A 25,777-nucleotide genomic window follows, 5' to 3' on the forward strand; every position below is an offset into this window, starting at 1 on the left:
ACGTTCGTTCAGTCTTCGTTTCCAGGAGAAGATAATGCTGCCTTTATTCAATTCCCAGAATCAGCATCCTTTGTATTAGATCCATCAGTGTATAACACATGATGAGTTTGCGCCGGACAATCTGAGTTTATATGGATGGTGTCCATTAGGTCAAATTGTGCTGGGTGACAAAGATAACGAGATTTGTATTTTTCATAGTCTGTATGGATTATGCTCTGTCCCCACAGTGATTTTTTTTATTAAGCCTTGTAGCCTTTACCACTGCGGCTTCCCTCTCGACTACAAGATCAAGAGGGGATGGACCCGCAATGACTTGTAGAGCAGATGTTGGAGAAAAGTTATACTGATCACCATATTTATTTAGTAATAAAGCCTTAAATGCATTCCACAAATTAGTTTTCCCTTCGCTTTCAATGAATAATTTTGCTTTGGCAGTTAAAGATCTTTTGGTGAATATCAGTTTCTGTAATTCATTTAGTTTTAAAAAATTAGATACATCCTCCTCGAAGTTTTCAACGAAATTGTAAACCTAATTATAAGTATTACCATCCAATTTAGAAATCAACTTTCATATTTTATTTTTATCTAATTTAATTTTTTATTATTTTAATTTTCATTAAAATTTATATACGGAGTTGTAAACTGTGAAAGCGGAAATTGAACTGATGACTTACTAATATTTTGTTTTTCATCATAATTCTCATCAACAGCAGCGAAAGAAGAGTTCAGTAAAAGTTGGAGCAGTTGATGTATCGATTCCACTGTCAGCAGAAACATTCCGTCCTTCGCCCAATATTGCTTCATATTTCTCCATTTGTTGCTTGCAATTTTATCCCGATTCTGACACCATTTTTGTGGGTTTTTGTCTTGAGCAATCACAATTCATGTTCAGACAAAATACATTAAATGAAACATAAACATATCTAAAACGTCGTTCATCTATCGACGCATATTAAACTTCTTAATACGACATCGTTCATCTATTAACGCATCTATGACATCGTTTATCTTCCTTTCTTAAAACAAAATGGCGAGAGTTCTATCAATTTCACTCGTGCAGTAAAAATTAGGCGCGCGAGGAAAAGTGTTAGGCTGTGGAGTTAGAATCCCCTATATATATGTTATGATCCTGGTCACGGCACCAATAATGTTATGGCGTTTTGTCACGGCACCAATAATGTTATGGTGTATTTGAATTTTTCCTTCTAATTTTCCTACGTTACCAAAAGGTACCCTACTAATTGACCATAACACCAGAAGACTTACCACAGAAAAATACTAGTAACAATAAAGTTGAAAATTTTGCGTTGTGTTTATTCCGGATTAAACCCTAAAATCCATTTGAGTAAAGACTGGTAAAAATCATGAGCACACAAAATAAATTAACCATTGATTGATCTGGAAAAAAATTTATTTATTTAACTCTAATTGCAATTTATATATATATATATTATCCATTACTTGGAAAATCAAAATATATTCAACAAATTTTGTACTATTGTTTTACAAATCAAACTATTACTGAGTGATTATTTCCTTAACATTAGTCCCTAGAATCTCTATTATAGTTACTTTTGCAATCATGTAAACATACCAAAAATAAACTATAAATTAATGAACAGTACCCTCCCCGGGGAGAAAAAAATATAAATTTTAACAAGTTACACCTTCCACTTCACACAGAATAATCAATACAGAAGAAATATTATTGCACTCAATACCATCCAACAAAAATAAAATAGTTATTGCACATAATAATTTTCATTTTTTTTCATTTGTTTATTAAAGTAGTGTTTAACCGGATAAATGTTAAGTAATTACGCTATTACGATCCTACCAAAAAGTTAATCCCTGAGAGTAGCAGAGAGGCTCAAACAAAGATATTACAAATCAATCCTCACCAAGCAGGCACTCCAAAGTTGAATTACATAATTACAAGAAGAACTTATTTTTCCTTTACAATTAAATTAAGTTACAATAATAAAAAAATTAAATCTTTAGTCAATTTAATACTTTACATAATCGACACACAAAAAATGATTTCTATAGAGTTAGGTTAATTTGATCTACTACAAAAAAAAATAATGCTCAACTCATCAATTAATTCAATCATTTAACTGCCGAATTCATTTTTCCTTTATCTAACCGGGAAAGAAAACATAAAAAAAAAAATAAACTTATCTGAGGTAAGCAGTTGCTGAGTAGCAGGCAAAATCTGACATTACGAAACAAAATTAGCCCTTGAAGTTCAGGAGTAAAGCCGGCAGCAGGTTGCAGGAAAGGAGTTCGTCGATTATATGGAGGTTATCACGGGAGCCGAGGAGGTTTTCTATTTGATACAGGATGAACAAGGAAGATCCCATCATTTAAGAAAGTTGAAATACAGTCCAGGACTTGGAGACGACAGCTGTCAGCAAGGAAAAAAAAATTCAGCTCAGGAATTAGTCGGTGGAAAAAGGCGAGTCCGACTTCCAAGTTCAAAGAAGAAGCGGGTGTTGGAGTAAGCCAGAAACAAATGAAGCATTTCTATGGTAGAGAACTAGGTAGAGACATCCTTCTAGACGACGATTTTCAGCATTAAAATTCTTGAGAACTTAAATGTAAACGCATACAACCAAAAAAATGATGAAGTTACGAAGAATTAGGTGGAGACAAAGATACCCGTAAATCAGGGCCCGCGCTCAAGGCGCGGAGGCACGAGGTCCGTAACATTATCGCTTAAGAAAATCATTTTCTTGGCAGAATCTGCTGCCGTTGCGCGCAGCACAGAAAGGAATTTAAAAGAAAGCAGAAGACGTGTCAAAAGTGCGCTCGTCCCCCAAAACAACCGGTTAAAAGGGAGGACGCCGGACTGCCAAGTTGGCACAACCCACTTTTCGCCAAAAGTTAAAATAGTTGCAACAACAACATTCCCTCATGTTATCAAACTCGCCAAATCCACTACTTTGAAACCTCAACGGAAATTCTATGCCGCCAAACCCTCGCCAAATACACACCACCTGTGGAAGGCGAAATTAGGAATTTCAACAACCCTGCAAGGGGTCCCAACGAAAGAACGCTGAAACTCGCAAAAAGTGACTTTTCAACCGGAAAGAGGGTATTTCATCCCCCTTTAACTAAATCACAAGCAAACGAAGAAAAATCTACTAATTAAAGCTCATAACTGAAATGCAATTAAAGTTAGAAAAACGAAAGTTATGTCAAATTAAAGAGCTAATTTTTCTGCAACTAATGATATTAAATACAAAGAAATCAAATTAATTTTTGACATGAAAAACTGAGTTTATTACGTGAAAAAATTTACCTATCCATTGTTTGCGTGTACACGATTAACGACGCATTTCGCGTAAACTCGGAAAGCCAAAATATATTACACTAGAATTAATAAGCCAAAAAAGAATATAACCAAACTTGTGTAGCTCAAATTTTGAATAATTACAAATTAAAATTTTGATTTTTATGAATCACTTAATTAAATTAAATTCGCTACACAACATCCCTCCTATGATCGGGAGCCAAAAAAATTTTAGGACCCACAGACAATGGAAAAGGTTTACATATGTTACTAAATACGAAGAGAAAAAAAAATCAGAGTACATAATTGTACCACATGTTAAGTGCCAAACTAATAATCAACTCAAAACTAGTTGTCACGGAGAGCAGTGATAAAAAAAATTAAAATTCAATTACAAAGCACAAAGTTTAAATCAATTAAATTCAAAATCTAATTCCAACTGGAATAACCAATTAAACAGCAGCAGGAATGAAGTGTCACAAAAAAATCCATTTGCAAAACAAGCTAACAAAAGTACAGAAACCAAAAAAAAAATCACAAGTGAGTGAAAATTACACCTTAACTTTCCAGTCAACCAACAGTGACCAAAAAAAAATCCTAAAAAATTACACACTGAACTGAACCAGAAGTTGAAACAAACGGAGAACACTCCCAGGAACGGAAAAGGGAAACTTGACCAACAAAAAAAATTAAGCCGAAAGAAACTAGCGCGCGTCTAGAAACAAAAGGAAAAAAAAATAAAATTTAGATAATCTTACTGGAAACGAGGAAATTAAAATTTGGGCCTGCCAAGCAGTTCAGCAGTATACGTTTAGAATTCCAAATAAAATAATTTAGGGTTGCATACATTTTTATGTGTTTTTTTTCCAGTCTTTTTTCGGTTTATCATATCAATATACAGGTTTCTTAGTAAGATGGCTTGAAAACTTTTTTTTTCTTGTCTTTTTATTGTTAACGTTATGTCTGTTAAGTTTAATTATCAAATATAATGTTTTTCGCACTCATGCCACTTAAAATTGAGTAGAATAGAAAAATCACAAAATATTTAAAAACAGCATATCTTTAGAATTTCCGATATACAGTCTCATGCGCTGGAGATAAAAAATGTACAGTGTTGCCACTGCTCGCTTTGAAATCGTTCAGTTTGTTAATCAAAAATTCGTTAAATCAAAAATTAAGTTTTACGAAGTATGAAATAGATAAATAAACGAAATCGAAATTTAAAATTCGGGATTCTAGGTGCCTATTTTGGGTTGGAGGACTACGTTATTCACAATTTGATGTGCTAAGTACCGTTGTTTTTTCACAATGCGAGAAACATGCATAGATTCATGCAGATTCTTCATTATTTAATTTATTTAAATATAATGCAGGACGATCCCATTCGGTGGCACAATCTGAAAAGTGATAAAACGCATTTAAGTGTTTCAACGCAAAATTCCGTTTCGAGACTAATATCCCTTTGGGTACTAATGTCTTTTTTGGGCTGAAAACGGGAGTTATTTTAATTATGTTATTTCATGTATTTACTTAAAACTTTCATTCTTCTACATTAATTTTAAATTTAGCCTGACACTTCAAAGATATTTCTGAGTCCCATTTTAAATTTAAAAAATTGCGCTAATTATATTAATTTAATTCATTTGATTATTATTTTAAATTATATCTATATATCACCATATGTGTATAGATTACTTATACATAGATATTACATACAATGGTACATAGATATTACATATAATGGCACGTAGTTATTACATACAATGGTACATAGATATTACATACAATGATCATGAAAAAGTTAATCTAAGTCTGCAAGCTGTACGTTATTGTCCGAAAATTAAACAGCAACGTAATATTTTTGAGTGTTATAAGCGTTATGCGTTTTTTGAAAAGTTATGCACTGTAAAAGTGATTTGAAGCAAAATTGGGGATTATTTATTTAAGTGATACACTGCAAAAGTGAGAGTAAGTTACGTGCATTATAAGTGTTATAAGCGATATGCGTTATCGTCGGAAAAACAAATATTGGATAATATGATACTGTGGGGATTTATTTAATTTACTTAACAGTTAATTTTAATTTGACGTAACCTTTCCCATCGCTGTTGCTTTCGAATCATGCTTTCTTTCCAGAATGCAAATGAGTTAGCGCACGTGTATTCAAATGCGGTAGAAAAAAGTTAGTATTTAAGTTTTTGGAAGGTGAATTTAGAACCTGTTCTGCCTGATTGAAGGCCACATTGCTATCTTTGATTTGACAAACGATTAGGGTTCTGTGGCGTTGTGCGCATTTTGCCATTAAACTTGTCTATGCCGACTTTTATGAGTCAGAGCCATCCTGCGTGTTAAGTAATCTCTGAAGGCATTAGGCTAAACTTAACTGCATTTAATTTTTAGTTACTCGTTACCTTTTTGAGTTAAGCCAAAAGTGTTGGCACGAGTCGTTACCATCTGTGAGTTTTAATTTGAATAAAAAAGGATTCTTTACATCAAGGATGTCAAACTCGCGGCCCGCATGCGGCCCACAACAAATATTTTTGCGGCCTGGCTAATATATCGGCAAGTAATAATATATAATAATAAAATAACATATCGACGAAGAAAAAAATGAAATGTTTACTGCTAAGTAATTAACGATAATTTATTCAGTGTTGTTAGATTACTCACAGCGAGCTGACACACACACTACTTAAATTACAAATGCGTGTGAGTAGCTTGCGTTCAGCTACCTTCAGCTTTTGGGGGACACGTGCACTCAGAACTTGTACGCATCCCCCGATAGCCGAATGTGGCCGAACTCATGGTCTCAGTTTTCCAATCATAGTTTTGTACGATATATTGGTGCATGCATGTGCATGCACTTTGCTTTATTATTAATTATTACTTAATTCATATTGTTACGGATTTCATAGTTATTTATTTGGTTAGTTTTTTTTTATTTAGAATTGTAATTAGATTTGCTTCATGTTGCCTTAGCAACGCAGACGATTTTTGAAAAGACGGCTGCGTTGGAAGGTTAAAAATAGAACAGCGCGTGCATTTAATACCTAATAAATAAATATCTCGTAATTGCTGTTGCCATCCACAAAAATCCAGATATTTATAGACGTTTCAAGTATATTCGAGAAATTAATTATAAAGCTTATAAAAGCCGAGAACAAACAACTCATCTCAGTAGTAGCTGTAGTTCTAGCGAACTGTTTGTTTACTTAATGCTGTGATTGATTTGTAGCGATTTCGCTGTGAGATAGAATTAGTTTCTCTGTTTTGAATTGATTTTTGCTAAACGTTTTACATTTTGTGATATTGTTAGAATATTTTTGAAGAAATATTTCAGCATTTTGATTTATCTCTTGTGGAAAGAATAAATTTTTGTTAACTTTTTAACGTTAACCGTGTTTATTCCAGCCCTTTGTATTCAGTATGTCTATATCAAAACCAAGTGGTAGTAAAATTAAACGAAAAATCGCTGACGAACATAGAATATTCCAAGTAAAACGGTAATAGAATATTTTTGCTGTGAAATAAAAGATAAAATAATCTGCTTGATATGTAATAATACTATTGATGTATCAAAGTTATATAATATTAAACGTCATAGTAAACACAAATCGAAATATAACAATTACGAAGGATTAATGAGAGAAGAAAAGTTGAAAGAGCTCAAGTTAGGAGTGAAAAGGCAACAGTCCATGTTTAGTAAAGTATTGCAAGAAAGTGAAGCGGCGGTACATGCAAGCTACGTCTTGTCCGAGTTGATAGCTAAACATTCGAAGCCTTTTACTGACGGTGATTTCATCAAGGAATGCCTAATGAAAGCTGTAAAATTTTTTGTCCTGGAAATGTGAAGGCTTTTCAATCAATTTCATTGTTTCGAAATACAGTTGCGGAAAGAGTTAGTGATTTAGCCGCGAATTTAAGTGATCAGATCAAAGCAAAATCATCTAGTTTCGAAAGTTTCTCCATTGCCTATGACGAGAGCACGGACATTAGTGGCAAAGCTCAATTAGCAGTGTTTCTTCGTTCTTGTGACAAGAATTTTAACATTTTTGAGGAATTACTGGAACTAATACCGATGCCTGGTACTACCACAGGAGAAGATATATTTACTTGTGTTTTTGGACTTCTGCAGAAATACAATCTACCTTTGGAAAAATTAAATTCTGTAGCTACAGATGGCGCTCCATCAATGACCGGGAAAAACAAGGGCTTCGTAGAATTACTAAGAAAAAAACTTAGTGAAATTCACGGTTCAAACATTCATCATATGCATTGTATTATACATTAAGAAATTCTATGCACGAAAGTAATAAATATGGAGAATGTTTTGTCATATATAAAAAAAGTTATAAATATTATAAGATCTCGAGGTTTAAATCAGCGTCAATTCACTGCTTTCTTAAGTGAGTTAGATAGTGAATATTCGGGTTTGTCCTACTATACCGAGGTACGTTGGTTATCTTGCACCAAGATTCTCAAACAATTCTGGGATTTGAAAGAAGAAATATGTCAGTTTTTAAAAACGAAAAATCAAGACGTAAGTTTGTTTTACGATCCAATATGGATACAAGATTTATCTTTCTTGGTTGATATAACCAAACACTTAACCGATTTAAATTTATCGTTACAAGGAAAAGATCATATCATTACGAACATGTTTGACATAATTAAAGCATTCAAATGTCAACTAGTTCTTTGAGAAAAACAGCTTAAAACTGAAGATTTGACGCACTTCCCGACGTGCAGCATGAAGAAATCAAGTTTAGATGATACCTGTTCGTATCAAAAATACGCAGAAAAAATTGCAAATTTAACAACTGAATTTGAAACGAGGTTTTAATGATTTTAGTTCCCTCGGAGACAATTTTTTTTTTGTTTTTTTCGATTTTCTCAATAAGTATTGACTCAGTACCCAGCCATATGCAAATGGAGGTGATCGAGATTCAATGCAACTCAAATTTGAAAGCAAAATTCATTGAAGTGGGCGTGCCTGAATTTTACAAATATTTACCAGCCAGGTTTGAGAATACTCGAAAATTCGCATATTAAATTATTTCCATGTTTGGTAGCACTTATCGGTGCGAGCAGTTATTTTCAGTAATGAAAGGTAATAAGTCTCCTATTAGAAACCGTATTAATGATGCTCAACTTGTGTCAGTGTTGAAAGTTATCACTAGAAACAAAATTTCTCCCAAAATAGGAAAGATAATAGCAAAGAAGAGATGTCAAGTATCAGGACGTAAACATTAAATTTTTCTTGTTCTTTTCTATATAAATATATATATATATATATATATTATTGTATTATTCGAAATAAATCTACGTTTCTATGAATATTGATTTTTTTTTGCGGCCTGCCTAAAGTTAAACCTTGTTTGTTTGGCCCAAGTGTACCTATGAGTTTGACATCCCTGCTTTACATCCTTCTCTACACTTTGCCGTGTTTAGGGATAATTTTAATGTCACGAAAATTTTCGGATGTTATATTTAAACGAAAATATCCATTTTGACCTCTCTCGAATCCATTCAAACGCTTTTTTCTCGTGACATCTGTAAATATGGACTGAATAAAGAAACATTTTCTTCAAATCGAACTGTAAAATAGATTTAGAAAAGACGTGTTTTTCATGGTGTCTGTACGTACGCACGTATTACCTCGCATAACTAAACATGATCTGCCATAGGAAGTTGAAATTTTGTATACGGGACCGATATAGAATTTAGTTGTGCACCTCCCTTTTCTCTTGCATATTTTCACATAAGTCAAGACTTTTCTTAGGAAATCTGTAAAGTTTTACTTATAATGTGTCAAGTATTTTATCAAAGGGATGGAGCACAAAGAGATGGAGTTTCGTACATACGTACACTCTGCACAAACACACACACATACACACACACAAAAAAAGAGCTGAGTGCATAATTTGTATACCTCCTGTTCTATTGGGTCGATTGACGAAATTTATTGCGTTTTTTCATGTCTCGAAAACCCAACATAGGGCGTATATATGTAGAGATCATCGACAAACGATGCTGACTTAGAATACCTGGCGTGGTGACGTCATCCCAGCTTAGCACAGTGCGGAGCAGTCGAGACCAACGTGAGATAGCGTCCAGACGTGCAGACGAGCGGAGGCAAGCAGACGGCTTGTAAATCCTCCAAGAGTTGGTGGAAACAGGCGGTTTCCTTTGATGTTTAAGTTCCTTATAACCAAGCTGATTATATTATCTAAAGCTAGCTGTGGATGTTAAGAGGATAACGTATTCTCTCAAGGCATGAGCCTGCGTGCCTGTGGAACTGATAGTGTGTGAGAAATGTTCATCATTATATGAATCCTGTGTGGACTGAGTATAACTATCATGACATCACCTGCAATATTAATTTTTACTTACTTTTATTACTTTTATCTATTTCTTATTAGTAAAATAAAGCATTTAATAATGCAATATCCGTGCTTTCCTCATGTTTTGAAAGTAAATTCTACGAAATTTGGCGACCAACCGTTGGAACTCAACGAACTCAACAAACGTCGAAAGTGTGCGTATTCTGAACTGTCTATTGACTGACTGTGAATTTAGTGAACTGTTCTTACAAGTTGTTGGATTTATTGGATTACTGTTTAAGCGTTTGGATTACCAAATCTGGATTACTATCATCTGTCGGTTGAGTACAAGTACAAAACTTTCTTTCCAATATGAAGTTAGTAGAAATTCCAGAATTGGTAGCAGCCTTAAAGAATAGTAAAAGTTCTGAAATCAAAAGTTTGCATAAGCTTATTTTTAATACTGATGGGGATCGAAATAACAGGAATAGATCACGACAATTTTCTGGCTTTATATTTAAACCAGATTCTGAAGAAATTAATAAGAAAATAGATACAGTGCAGAATAATTTTTCTTTGAATGAGTTAATTAAAGTTTGTAATGTACTATGCATAAATTCAGATGGTTCAAAAGGAGAAGTTGTAACCCGCATTATCTCTTTCCTATGTGATTTATCTATATTATTTGAAAATATTTTGCATGAAGAAAGTAGTGATATTGAAGATGAAACTGTTAATAAAATTTCTGAAGTAATGCTTGAGGATAATCAAAGAGACAATCCTGGTTTTAACGAGTCTCAAGTAAATAACAGTATGCAGCTTCCAATTCAATATCATTTTAAATCTCATCTTAGTTTTTCGGATATTGAAAGCATTGTTATTCCTTTTTCTGGTAATGCATATGAAAATGTTGATAAATGGATTGATGAATTTGAAGATGTCATAAATTCTTTGAAATTGAGTGATTTGCATAAATTAGTTTTTGCTAAAAGATCATTAAAATGTAAAGCGAAACTATTTATTCAGAGTGAACTTAAAGGAATAAAAGTAATGTAAATTTGATAACTGCTGAGTCATCTCGAAATGCTAACGTTCGTTGCGTTATGGGAAATTTGAATATTGCTGTGTCATTGAAGAATGTTTATGATCTTTCTCAATCGCCTGGCGTCTCCGTTAATCTAAACAAAAACCCCGAAAGCGGAAGCAACTCGAAGTTTAATTACCTTTCACATCTGGTCAATACTATTTCTGTCAACGAGATTGATTTATCGCATATTTGAAATGTGGAACATAAAGAAAGACTGTGTAAATTAATTAATTCGTACCAGCCTCGGAAAAATAGACTATCTGACTTTAAGATAGAAATAAATTTATGCGATGAAATTCCTGTCTGTCAAAATAGAAGATACATGTCTTTCGCGGAACAAAAATTTGTTGACGAACAAATTAATGAATGGCTAAAAGAAAAAATAATAAAACCTAGCAACTCTACCTATGCGGCGCCTATTGTTTTATGTAGCAAGCGAGATAATTCTAAAAGATTGTGCGTTGACTATCGGAAATTAAATAAGATTATTAAAGACAAATTTCCACTGCCTTTAATTCCGGAAGTACTTGATCGTTTAGAACAATCAAAGGTCTTCACGACCCTAGATTAGAAAAATGGCTTTTTCCATGTAGACATAGATGAAAAGTGCGCAAAATACACCGCATTCGTAACACATAATGGCATTTATGAATTTCTTAAAGCTCCTTTTGGTTTATGTATTAGTCCAAATGTTTTTCAAAGGTATATTTATTCAGTATTTCGTGACTTGCTAAATGAAGGTGTACTAATTATTTTTATGGATGATATAGTCGTATCGGCTAATGATGAAGTTGGATGTTTAGGAAAATTAGAAAGAGTATTAAAAACTTCTTCGGAATACGGATTACAAATAAATTTTAAAAAGTGCCAATTCTTAAAATGAAAAATTGAATTTTTGGGACATGTAATTGAAAACGGAACTATTCGACCATCGCCTTCCAAAACTGTTGCTGTTCGAAACTTTCCACAACCGCGTAACTGTAAACAACTACAGAGCATTTTAGAACTAACAAGTTATTTTCGTAAATTCATTCCGCATTATGCTAAAATAGCTAAATCTCTTAGTGACTTACTGAGAAAAGGTATTGGTTTTAAGTTCGATTCCGAACAACAGGAAGCTTTTTGCAGATTAAAAGAAATTCTCTCTCAAGCACCTGTTCTACATATATTTAGGCAAGGATATCCATTAGAACTTCATACTGATGCTAGTAGTCAAGGCTTTGGTGCGGTACTACTCCAATTATCTGATGATGGTAATTATCACCCAATCCAGTATATGAGTAAGAAGACTTCACCGCAGCAAGAGAAACTCTGTAGTTACGAATTAGAAGCCCTTGCAGTAATAGAAGCTCTGAAGAAGTTTAGAAACTATTTGTTAGGGACTAAATTCAAAATTGTAACTGATTGTAGTGCTTTTCAGAAAACTTTAGATAAGAAAGATTTAACTCCTAAGACTGCAATATTTGTTGAATAATTCGATTACAAAATTGTACATCGTTCAGGAAGCCAAATGAAACATGCTGATGCTCTACGTAGAAATGCTTTAGTTTTAACTTCATACACATCCGATGTAACTGAGATGATTCGGTTAGCACAACAGAATGAAGATGAACATGTGAAATTGATCAAGAATTTAGTTGAGAAGGGAGAAGAAAATGGATTCTTCCTGAGAAATGATATTTTGTATAAATTGGAAAATGGTAAAGATCTGCTAGTAGTGCCAGAGTCACTAGAGAACGAAGTCATACAAAAGGTACATAAAAAGGGTCACTTTGCTGTAGATAAAACTGTGAATGCTGTAGAGCAAAAATTCTATATTCCCAGACTGAATGCAAAGTTGAAAAAGTAATTGCAAACTGTATAGAATGTATACTGTACAACAAGAAGCAAGGAAAAGCAGAAGGATTTCTTCATCCTGTACCGAAAGAAAACGTTCCCTTGAGTACATGCCATGTCGACTTTATTGGACCCCTTCCATCGACGAACAAGAGATACTAACACATTCTAACTGTGGTCGATGCCTTTACGAAGTTTACTTGGTTCTATCCAGTAAAATCACCAACTACGCAAGAAGTTATTTCAAAATTGAAGCAACAACAGACTGTATTTGGGATTCCAGGCAGAATCATTTCAGATCGAGGTAGTGCCTTTACATCGAAAGAATTTTCAGCTTATTGTACGGAAGAAGGCATAGAACATGTTAAAATTACTATTGGAGTTGATGTTTCCGCTAAATCCTATGTGATATATCTGAATTCGAATCTAAAATTTTCTGAAGAACACAAAAACCTTGTCTAAAGCTTAAAGGTTTATTTAACTGGAACTTCAACAATGATGAAAACATAACATCATAAAAGAAAACTTAACATCTTAGGTGGAAATATTCAAAATGCTTTAAAGTAACAGCTATGCCGGAACGGTGAAGAACACTTTCTTTTAAAAGACAAAATCCATGTAGCCTTTTCGGCATATATCTCCATTTGCTGGATTCAAACTTCCGCTCCTACGTGTTTTGGATTTAAACGGCCGGACTGGAACTAGAACAGGACTGGATCAGGACAGGAACAGGACTGGAACCGGAGCAAGACGGAAACCGGAACAGGACTGGAACCGGAATCTATCATCCCCTGGCTTCTACCCCGGGCAGGTCAACTCTGGCTCGAACTAAAAATGAACTGCGGTGCCACTAAGTAAAGTACCTCTTTTTATTGACGGCGGTTGCCGTTACTACAGGCAATTATGCAAATATTTAACATCCTTGCACCTAAGGAAAAAAAAAGTGAACTTTCACAACAAAGTAAAACAATTGTAAAGAGCCTTAATATGCCAGTCTGTCCGGCGGAGTTACAGTTCTACCAGATCGTGTTACAGGTCTCACAGATTTATCATCTACGTTGAGTTTAAGTTCAGACAACGAATCTTGTTTTTCATTCTGCAGCTTCACGGGTACATCATTTTGCGTTACCTCTAAAAGATACAGAGTTTGAACTGCTCTAAGCAAAATTCCATTTCGGGTGTTTACTCTTGCAAGCTGATTTATTCCATCAGGTCCTGGAAGTAGTTCTATGACACAACCAAGTTGCCAAAAAAGTCTTTTGTCACTACTACCGATCAAAACAATATCATCTAGTTTAATAGTAACTTTCCTTTCAGCTCTTTTATGCGAGACCTTGAGAATTCCCAAATATTCTTTACGAAATCTATTTTTAAATGCTTCTCGTACAGTTTGAATATACTGAAATCTTCTTTGTAAATTACTTGATTTAATACCGTATTTTATATCCCGCAAACTGCTAGTTCTAATTTCTTTTAAAAAGTCGGCAGGAGTTAAAGCTTTAAATTCAGGATCGGAAGGAATTACTGTCAACGGTCGGTCATTAAGAATCGCTTCACAGTCACACAGTATCGTGTACATTTCTTCATAATTTAAACAAGCATGTTTAAGAACTTTTTTAAGGACTTGCTTCATCATTCCGATCAGACGTTCCCACCAACCCACCCCACCATGGAGCACCAGGGGGAATAAATTTCCATGTTATTCGCTCATTGGCTGCCTGCCGATTAATTTGTTCAAAATCTATTAATTTGAATGCATTTGAAGCTCCTACAAAATTAGTTCCATTATCACTGTACACAGTTGTGGGTTTACCTCTTCGCGACACGAACCGATGAAAAGCCTGAAGAAACACTTCTGTAGACAGAGAAGTCAGCAACTCCAAATGGACCGCTCTATAAACGGCGCATGTAAACACACAAATCCATGTCTTTTCTTTGTTTCTCAGCAATAAAGGACCACAAAGGTCTATACCTGTTACTTGAAATACTACTGAATCATTTACTCGCTCTATTGGCGGGGCTGATATGTGGTCAACAGGTGCAGCAGAATATATCTTGCAAGTAATGCATTTACTCGAAACAGAACGCACAGTTCTTCTGCCAGATAACAACCAAAACCTTTCCCTTAAGGTATTCAGTATATATTGTACACCTGCATGTCCTTCCTTTTTATGTTCTTCCATAATTAAATTTCTAACTAAAGGATGTTCTCCTGGTAATATTATAGGTGTTCTAAACTCTAACGTGTCATCTCTTCGAAACGCACCAGTTTTAATTCTTAGAATTCCCGCATCATAAAATGGACTAAGAGTTCGTAAGCGTGCGTCTTCTATATTCTGAAACGATTCCGATTGAATCAAGCGAATAACAACCTTTTCTGCAAAATCAATTTCATCAACAGTGAGTTCACCTTTCCTCTTTTTCATATTTCCGCAATTAAAGAAAAATCGTTGAATCCAACCAACAACTCTAACTGTTTTTTGATAGCTAGAAAATCGCTCACTCAAACTAAACCTTTCAGTAGACACTAGAGATGAAACCACTGCCTTTTTATTCTCGCTGGCTATTTCCGCTTCATCAGTTATAATTTCGGCACTCGGCCAATTTTCTTCGGATTTTAAAAGCCAGCTCGGACCCTCCCACCATTTTGACCGGGAGAGTTGGCGAACTGAACACCCTCTACTTGGAAGATCTGCAGGGTTAAGGTGACCAGGTATATACCTCCAATCCTCCACACGTGTCAAAAGCCTTATTTCCTGTACTCTATTTTGTATAAATGTCCCCCATAGTTCTTCCCTTTTTATCCATGCAAGGAAAGTAGTTGAATCTGTCCAGAAAAATGTACTTCTAGCCTCAAAGTCTTTTAGAACGTCTGCAGCAAGACGAGATGCAATAGTTGCTGCTAACAATTCTAATCTTACAATAGTCGTTTCCTTTTTACCACAAGGGGAAACTCTAGACCTAGCCTGAAGCAACTGGACTTTAACTGATTCAGGTTCTTCTACACGAATGAAAACTACTGCCGCATACGCTGCTTGACTGGCGTCACAAAAAACATGTATTGAACACTGTTTTGGCTGATATCGTATCCACCTTGGAATTTTAATGTTTTTCAAAAGAGAAATGTCTTTTACCCATTTCAAAAATTTACTTTTAATTTCAGTGTTAACTGCTTCGTCCCATTTTACTCTTGTTTCCCATGTACGCTGTAATAACATCTTAGGAAATATAAGGACTGGACATGTTATACCGATGGGATCAAATACTTTAAGGGCTATTGCCAAAATACTTCTTTTCGTGACTTTCTCGAAACAAAGATTTTGTAAATTAGTAACATTTATTTGAAGAGTATCGCCTTGTCTTTCCCATAACAAATCTAATATATTCGCAATAGTTTCGGTTTCTAAACTGCAGTCGGTATATTCCCAACCCCGTAATTCAAATTTTCGTTCTGCCATAATATCTGAAGATACTTTCATGAAGCGCTGTAATTCATCTTCACTTCCGACACTTGTTACACAGTTATCAACATAGAAACTATTCATTAATTTACAATAATGTTGGAAGGATATTTTACATCTGCATCATTTTTCTCTAAAATTGAATTTAGGTGATATTTAATAACAGCTCCAAGTAAAAATGGACTACTGGTTACACCAATACGACTCGACAATGACGAAAATGCTTCAAGCCATCTTCACCCTTTATCCAAAGAAATCGGAGGAAGTTTCTGTCACTAGAATTCAGGCCAATTTGTAGAAAGGCCTTACGAATATCAGAAATCACTATTTTTTCTTGGCGAAATCTATCCAGTTCAAGTTGCCTAATCGTACCGTGCAACCTTTTAAGCGATAACTCAAAATTATTCGACAGGGGAGGGTGCCCTCCCAACAACCCTTCCAACCAAGGCAAAGACACTACAAAGCGGTTATCTTCTATTTTTACAGTATCAAGAAAATGTTGCCTGGTAGCCTCATACAATTCCAATACCAAGCGAGTCGAGGGCCCATAAATCAGAAATACAAGCCTCTTTATTCAACATTGATGTAACTAAGAATGTTGAACCTTCACTATTCAACTCCCCGGTTTTTCCCATAACCGTCCATCCTAACTTTGTCTCAATAGCTACAAGACCGTTTGAAATTTATTTACGATTCCCCGTTAATAATCGTCCTGCAACATCGGCTCATATTAAAATTTCTATAGGTCCTTCTAAACGATCTGTTAAACTTATTCCACAGTCAGCAAGCTCTTTAAGCCATATTCCTTGTCCAATAGAAGGTATATTATTACAAATAACAGGCTGACTTAACGTATCAAAATTACAACTGTACGAGCCAGACGTATTAGATAAATGAATTTTGTAAACTTTATGTTCACACAAACTGGTCGTCGTACCGCCAAATAATGCGTGGCTAAGGTATTCCTTTACCGTATACCTATAACCCATATCTTGAACTGCGCTTTGCAGAATATAAGACCTTTGAGAACCAGTATCAATTATAACTCGAGCCGAACGAGATTTTTTATCTCCTTTAATTATTACTTATTGTTTGCAGCAAAACTTTAGGAGACCTTGAAGAAATGTTGGCGAGTGTTTCAGCCTGATTTGGAGGCTGTTCCGTTGCCCTTGTCTCACTCATTTGTGAATGGCCCTTACAAAGAAAAATATTATGCCTTTTACCGCATGTAAAACAAACTGTTTTTAATCTACACCTCCTAACAGAATGTCCAGATTTCAGACACAGATAACAAGAGCGTGTCCTTTGGACCAAAACTTCTCTTTCCGACAACGATAAGTTACGCGCCTGAAAACATTCCGCAGAACCATGATTTATACTGGAACAAAATATGCAGCCTTTTCTAGCTTCATGAGAAGAAGTAAACAGTTCAGCTGCCGTAGGTTTTAAGTGAGGTTCTCTTTATCTTTAAACCCGAATTTCCTTCCTTATTACCGTGAGCCAATCGATCGAAAACATTGAAAGATTTAGTTGCTAAAGAAATTCTTTCCTCACTTTCAACTTCACCGCGCAAGAAACATAAAAAGCACTCAAGGTCAGATTCCCTTTCTCTTAACTCTGCGTTTACGCCAGTTAAACTTTCTGATCCTTTACGCGAAAACCCAAGTCTCTCCCACGTTTTTAAGACTTCATTCGGCAATGCTGATTCTACCAATGGATATTGTTTATGTGAGTATCGTTTGCTTCATTTTATTGTTGCAAACAGCGTAAATTCCTTTTGTTTTTCTTCTTTTAGTTTTGAACTTTCTGTGTGGCAACAAGATAATTGATTGATAGAATTGTGTTTGTGACAGCCATGTAGAATGGCTCGCTTATTTTGTATCAATTATTTCGCATCGCTGACAAGTGTAATTTAATAAAAGTGTAGGAACAACAAAGTGTTCTTAAACTTAATATGTTTCACAAACAATAATCAATCAACAAATGGACTGTATTCCTACACTTTTATTAAATTACACTTGTCAGCGATGCGAAATAATTGATACAAAATAAGCGAGCCATTCTACACAAGATAATTGATTGATAGAATTGTGTTCTGTCACAAACACAATTCTATCAATCAATTATCTTGTTGCCACACAGAAAGTTCAAAACTAAAAGAAGAAAAACAAAAGGAATTTACGCTGTTTGCAACAATAAAATGAAGCAAACGATACTCACATAAACATCTTAAAATGTAATGAGATTCCAAAACTTACGACTTTAATTGAATTCCTAAAAAACTATGCAAAAACACTTCAAAATAGCAAATCAACAAGTAATAAAGTACCTAAATCTGTGTTCATCGTATAATTTCCGCAAAGAGCGTGTATCTTGTTTTTGAATAACAAGGGTTAACAAATCACGAATATAAATCTCCGTTAGTAATTCTTTGTTACAAAAACGCGTCTGCAATGCTTCAATTGCGCTCTTGTAACTATTGCCAGTTGGCGGAAAGCTTTTAACTATTTCCTCTGCGGGAGAATTTTTCTCCATAGCCTGTGCCAAATAAGCAAATTTATCATTATTATCTAATGTAGGATCTTTATCAATCTTTTGGAATTGCCCCCAAAAATCCTAGCCATTTCTTCACGTTGCCGTCAAAGATAGGCAATTTAATCTTCGGATAATGTAACATTTTATTCTGAACGGAGGATGGATCAATTAAAGTTACATTCGGGGTACCAGAAGTAAGATCTTTTAGTTTACTTTCCATAAGTCTCCACCTATCAAAATATAATTCAGCTTCATCTATTTCCTTAATAAGTTCCCTTTCTGTCTCATCTGTAATTTCTTTAAACATTAATTCTCGTATTTTCGTTTCAGTATCAAACAAAAACTTAGCTTTCTCGGCAATAACTTTTACTTTAATTAATTTTTCTTTCTGATTAAATTTAGTTTTTTTATTGTCAAATTCATTACACGCTTTGCTAAATAGTCTTCTGTATTGAGTTCGTGCTAACTTTAAGGCTTCCATGATTCAAAAATAAAAATGTCGCTTACCTTGCAGACAATGTCCTGTCGCTTGGCGCCAAATGTTAATTTTTCCGCTAAATCCTATGTGATATATCTGACTTCGAATCTAAAATTTTCTGAAGAACACAAAAACCTTGTCTAAAACTTAAAGGTTTATTTAACTGGAACTTCAACAATGATGAAAACATAACATCATAAACGAAAACTTAATATCTTAGGTGGAAATATTCAAAATGTTTTAAAGTAACAGCTATGCCGGAACGGTGAAGAACACTTTCTTTTAAAAGACAAAAATCCATCTAGCCCTTTCGGCATATAATCTCCATTCGCTGGATTCAAACTTCCGCTCCTACGTGTTTTGGACTTAAACGGCCGGACTGGAACTAGAACAGGGCGGGATCAGGACCGGAACAGGACTGGAACCGGAGCAAGACGGGAACCGGAACAGGACTGGAACCGGAATCTATCATCCCCTGGCTTCTACCCCGGACAGGTCAACTCTGGCTCGAACTAAAAATTAACTGCGGTGCCACTAAGTAAAGTACCTCCTTTTATTGACGGCGGTTGCCGTTACTACAGGCGATTATGCAAATATTTAACAATTGGTATTCCAAGAGGTAACAGACAGATCGAGTGAATCCATAGAATTTTGATTCCTGTTTTGTCAAAATTATCACGTTAGGATTCAACGAAATGGTTTAAGTATGTTCTAGATGTCCAGAGAATAATCAACAGTACAACTACGAGAAGTACAAAATATTCACCGTTTGAGCTTCTCATAGGCTTGAAAATGAAGAACAAAGAAGATCTGAGAATTAGTGAGATATTAAACGAAGAATATCTAAAGCAGTCAAGAACGTGATGAAATGAGGGAAGATGCGAAAAACAAAATTTTGAAGATACAAGAACAGAATCGTAAGCAATTTAACAAAAGACGTAAGAAACCAAAACTATACAAGATTGGCGACTTGGTAGCGATTCAGAGAACTCAGTATGGGACTGGTTTGAAACTACTACCTAAGTTTCATGGACCATACAAAATCATAGCTGTTAGATCAAATGACAGATATGAAGTCGAAAAAGTAGGATGTCATGAAGCGCCTAATTTGATATCTACTGCGGCTGATGATATGAAGCCATGGTCAAATTGATTGATGTTTGTATCAGCTCAAACCTAAGGACTTGATACTATCTTTTTCTGTTTTTAATCTCTTTGCAGGTACTTCATGATGATGGTGATGTCCATTCAACAGACATCGAGGACCATGCCCCTCAAGATGGCCGAAGATGTAGAAATCATCGACGACCGATGCTAACTTAGAATACGTAGCGTGGTGACGTCATCCCAGCTTAGCACAGTGCGAAGCAGTCGAGACCAACGTGAGATAGCGTCCAGACGTGCAGACGAGCGGAGGCAAGCAGACGGCTTGTAAATCCTCCAAGAGTTGGTGGAAACAGGCGGTTTCCTTTGATGTTTAAGTTCCTTATAACCAAGCTGATCATATTATCGAAAGCTAGCTGTGGATGTTAAGAGGATAACGTATTCTCTCAAGGCATGAGCCTGCGTGCCTGTGGAACTGATAGTGTGTGAGAAATGTTCATCATTACATGAATCCTGTGTGGACTGAGTATAACTATCATGACATCACCTGCAATATTAATTTTTACTTAACTTACTTTTATCTATTTCTTATTAGTAAAATAAATAAACTTTAATAATGCAATATCCGTGCTCTCCTCATGTTTTGAAAATAAATTCTACACATATTAGATTTATATATAGTGGAGGGTTTTGGTCACTGCTGTGGGAGTGACTGTCAAGTTTCCCTGTGTTGGGTGGCGGCAGGTAACGTATCTGACTCCTCATGATTTTTGGGTAAGTTTGTGAGGTTGCGTAACTCTTATTGCATTTTAAACTCAAAACATATTTATTACAATTACGGGAAGCTCTTCAAACACACATATATAATTCATAGATAGCATAGGTAGGTATTAAAATGAATTATAGTGTTCGTAGTGTGAGTAGTCTGTTAACGAAGGTCTGTCTATTTGAGAGCTCAAGAGCACTGTAGGTCAATCTAGTCGAGAGTTTAGGAGCGTTCTTCTGATGTTACTCCGATGGCGAAAATCTTCAGACTGAATTAGCGACGACTCCTTAATTTTACATTAACGTTTTACATCATCTGATTCGTTATATCTGGAACGATAGAGGAAAGATCAGATTATTGGTTCGTCACCCCTCCTGAAATCGAGAGGATTTGACGACAGACATGGTGTAGAACGTTAAAATCTCCTGACACTAGTCATGAAGTTATGTCTCTGTGACGTCAAAAACATATCGTGTGACTTATCGTAAAGGCTGGGACCAGTGAATTGCAGCGACCGCACACACGATTTACTTATCTCTGCGAGATCCACCGCAAAAGCATTCTTCTAAAATTTTGATATAAAATCGGACATTTTCTGAAATCACCTACTTATGGTTTTTTCGTATTTCCATTTTATGACTCAAATTATGCCTAAATATTAAAGTTTGCATAATCTGGTGAGATTGAGAAATTTAAAAACTTATCTTGGCGCACTTTGCGCCAAGGATAAGTGTGGAGAAATTTTTAACTTATGGTGACCTATTCTCATTTCCCTTTCATTGTGTGTGAGGAAAAAGGAGGTGCATCATTTATTCTTTCGAATAAATTTAACAAAGTGCGTAAACCCCTCCTGGCGTTATTATCGCTTGCAACAAATATGCCTAATTTCAAAATGCGCCAATCCATAAATTCACGTATGTCTTGGGGAAATTTTGAATAAGCAGCTCTAATGTTTTCAGGTATGTCTAGAAATAAGTTAAATTTAAGGTTATAAGGTATTTTCTCCTTCGTTTCAGCATGGCTTCGTTGTGTAACGGTAGCACACTCGGCGCGTATTCGAGATGTCCAGGGTCGAATCTCCACGAGGGCATTGGTCATTTTTCATGTATTCCTGGTTAAAAAATATCCTAATGGCTTACCTAATAATAATAAGGTGATCACAAAAATTTTATAAGTTAAAATTCCAAGAATTTTTCAAAAAATCTGTAACAATTGTTAAAAAATACAAATTAAAAAAATAAATCGAAAAATCTCTGTGAATTTGATTTTAAGTGAACGCAAATTTCGAGCTGTGAAAGATGGAATCAAGTAAGTTTAATAAAAAAAAAAGATGTACTAATAAATATATCTCGAGTTCAATTAACACTAAGGAGCTAAACTTTTGACAGCTAATTCTTTGAAATGTACTCGAACAATTTGCTATCAGATGTACCAAGCGTATATATTCATATGTATGTATGCATGCATCTATGTAGTTTTTAGATCATATCCTAAGAAAAAGGAATTGTGAAAATTAATAGAAATAGTGAATATTAAAAGAATAGTTAAGTAGAATTAATAAATGTCCGTTTTTATGAAAAAATTCATTAAAACTGAAGAATTAAGCATTGAATGGAAGTAATTCATTAAAAATAACAGCAGGAAAAATTAAAACGTAAGCCACTGCTATATATATTAAATAATAGTAAAATTTGAAGTAATTATTGCTATTAATTGCAAATTAATGGAAAATCGTTGGTAGTAGTCATATACTGCCAATTATAAATGTGTCTTAAGCGAGGAAAATATTCACGATTGGGTGATGCCATATTAAAAGAAAATAAATAAGAAAAAAATCTGAAAGGTTTCAGATTTTAAATTACGACCAAGGGGCGTTTTTTTAACATTCTGTGTGTTACCTTTATTTATTAAGTATTATGTTCTTCGCACGTATGCCATAAAATTCAGTTCAACAGCAATAACGCAAAATAATTTTAAAATGAACACATCTTTAGAATTTCTGATACACAGTCTCGCACGCTGAAGATAATTTTTTTGGGGCCAGTACAGTGTTGCCATTGCTCGTTTTGAAATCGTTTAATTTGTTAATCAAAAAATTCGTTTAAGTGTTACAAAATATGAAATCGATGATAAAACAAATTTCAAGTTCAAATTAGGGCATACATTCATATAGATTCGTCAATATTTAATTACTTTACATATAATACATCTCGATAATATTTGGTGGCAACAATTTGAATAGTAAAACAACGCTTATCGTGAATGGACGCAAAATTCCAAAATGAAATTTATAGCCCTTCTGAGCAAATTGCCCCTTTGGACTAAAAATCTTTAATACCATCTCCCGATGACTAGATTTATATTCAGGAAAGTTTTATAGTCGTTAGGGAAAAAAATAAAATTATAAGGCTTTTGGCTCACGTATGACAAAAATTGACTGCAATGTTTAATTTCTAAATTTGTAGTTTTTGATGTTATTTTCACTTGCCTTGAGGTATCGGTTAATTAAGTCAGAATAATTCAACGAAATAAGTATGAAATAAAGCATTTTTATCTCCAACGCGCGAGACTGTTGCCACTCAGAAAAACGAGTTCAAAAATTAGCGCTTTCCGAGTTTTTAATTAATATTTCGGCTGATTAAAGTCATACGAAGATGGGAATAGTGCAAATGGCTTCCCACGAATTTTTGGAATCGGGAATAACGTTTTTAATGTTTGGAAATGTTGTTTTTATTTCGTCGTAAAAACTTAGAAATGTTTTAATAACAAGCTCTAGGATTTCAAAGTGGGCAGTGGCAACACCTTTCGAAATAAAGCAGGTTTTCATCTACAGCTTGCGAAACTTTACATATAATACATCTCGATAATATTACTTTACATATAATACATCTCGATAATATTTGGTGGCAACAATTTAAATAGTAAAACAACGCTTATCGTTATTATTGCCACTCTGAAAAATGAGTGCGAAAATGATCCTTTTTCGAGTTTTTAATTAATATCTCTGATTTTTTGGAAAAAAGTGGAAGTCTACGTTTTCCAGGAGCCAGAACAGAATTGTAGGAAGTTTGGGACGATAGCTATAGTAGCGACTGAGTTATTAGCGAACAAACACACACGCAGACAGTCTTCAATATATATGTATAGATTGATCAGCTGAGTGCGTGCGCACCACGTAAAATGTTTTTACCTTCGCCGTTTCTAATATAAGATAAATGCAGTTCTTTATCTCTATTATTGTTAGTTACTAGCTGGTCGTTTGAAATTACACCAGCCGTACTCAGAAAAATTATAATACATATGTATATTTTAGAATTACTACTTCAGGCGCGGATAGTAAATAAAAACATATAAATGAATTAACAGTTAACCGTAATTGTGTTGGAACCAGAAAGTAAACTATGTAAGAAATAAATGGAGTTTCGGATAACTCGAATTCCGAAAAAGCTATTACTTGAGAATAAATTTGAGGAACCCTCTCCCAAGATCATAAACACAGAAATTTGAAGCAGTTTTCAAAAACTGCGCTGGATAAAATTAGTTTCACACCAAAATATTTACAATTATTTTTGATCCTAACTTTCGTCAACAAAGTTTTCACCTGATAATTTCGCGTTGCCAAGAGTTGTGTTACAAATATCTTCAATAAATACCGAGCAAAAGTTTGAAAACATTTTACATTTACCGCAGCTGTTCACAATAAAATTTTATTAAGCGTTATAGCTTCCCTTTCTATTGATTGTACCCCTATAACACTTATAAAGACGTCCAGAAAGAATAATAACACTAAAAAACACGAGAAGTTTAATCTAGAGAATCGGTCAGAGACCTTGCTCACTCGAAGCTTTCGAATAATTCTCTAGTCATAGGGGGCGCTGTCGTTGCGTATCGATCCGCCTGCGTCTGTGCTTCGAACCTTTAAGCACTCTCTTCGATTGCTAAACCTTAACGTGAGGCCCCTCAAACCCCTGGACCTAAAAATATTATATTTTTCCGGGACTTAGGAAAGCTAGCAGAGCACGAGAAGTTAGCTAAAGTGTTAACAGAGAACTCATGTGACGCGGGTAACAGTTAAACCTTTACCGAAGTCAAGCATTTCCCGCTAAGACTAGTCACTTTCAGTTTTATTTATTTTGTGCAAAACGTAATGCGCTGGGTAGTGCCATTGGATCCGATGGAATGAACTACTTTCCTAAAAGGGGAGCCGGAGTTATTTGAGGTAAGATTTTCTCCTTTTTTATCAGTTAAAAAGAGGGAAAAATTAAAGTAATGTTTCGTCAGAGTTTTGGTATTGCTGTGCTTTTGGTCCTCCATTGTGATTTGTAGTGCCATTCAAATGCTGCTAAGTGTGCGTATCTCTCGACTCGAAGTCCTTCACGAGGGTTGCTTAGTAGTGACCACTCTTAGAGTGACATTTTTACTACAAGGCAAGGTCACAGTTACGAGAGATCGGTGCGTACATTTTCGTCTCGGTTGCGCTAAATAAAAGTTTCTGAATTAAGTTAATAGAATTTCTTCATGTTTATATCCGAGAGAAGATCATTTGGTAAACAAATCTGCAGGCGCCTGATGTTTATTGTTTTAACATTATTAGACTTGTTGTTTTGACATTATTAATGACATAAAATATAATTTTATAGTTTCGGAGAGCTGGTAAATTTGATTTTTATTTATCAAGTTCTGTTATAAGTGTATTTAATAAAACTAATACAAACTTAAGTGCTGAAAATGTTAAAGAAGATTATGAAGTTTAAAAAACAAAAGACTTATAAGAATTTGAAACTGATGTCAATAAGAAATACTTAAATAACATCCATTTGATTAAAAATTCGTCGAGGTTATATTTTTTTCCATTCTTCATACAGAAACTTATACTAACATGTTAATGAAAT

General features: G+C 34.6%; 1 protein-coding gene across 1 annotated transcript in view; it reads left to right on the forward strand.

Moving 5' to 3' along the window:
* The first annotated feature begins 24,794 nt into the window (after positions 1-24,794).
* Positions 24,795-25,777, forward strand: part of LOC118201240 (neurexin 1-like) — a 567,570-nt gene continuing 566,587 nt past the window's right edge. The window contains exon 1 of the mRNA XM_085822212.1: positions 24,795-25,104. The gene's annotated coding sequence lies outside the window, so the exon portion shown is untranslated. The remainder of the gene's footprint in view (positions 25,105-25,777) is intronic.

Source organism: Stegodyphus dumicola, chromosome 1, assembly GCF_044657685.1.
Source record: "Stegodyphus dumicola isolate Sdum_Otavi_A_Nest chromosome 1, ASM4465768v1".
Taxonomy (NCBI): Eukaryota; Metazoa; Arthropoda; class Arachnida; order Araneae; family Eresidae; genus Stegodyphus; species Stegodyphus dumicola.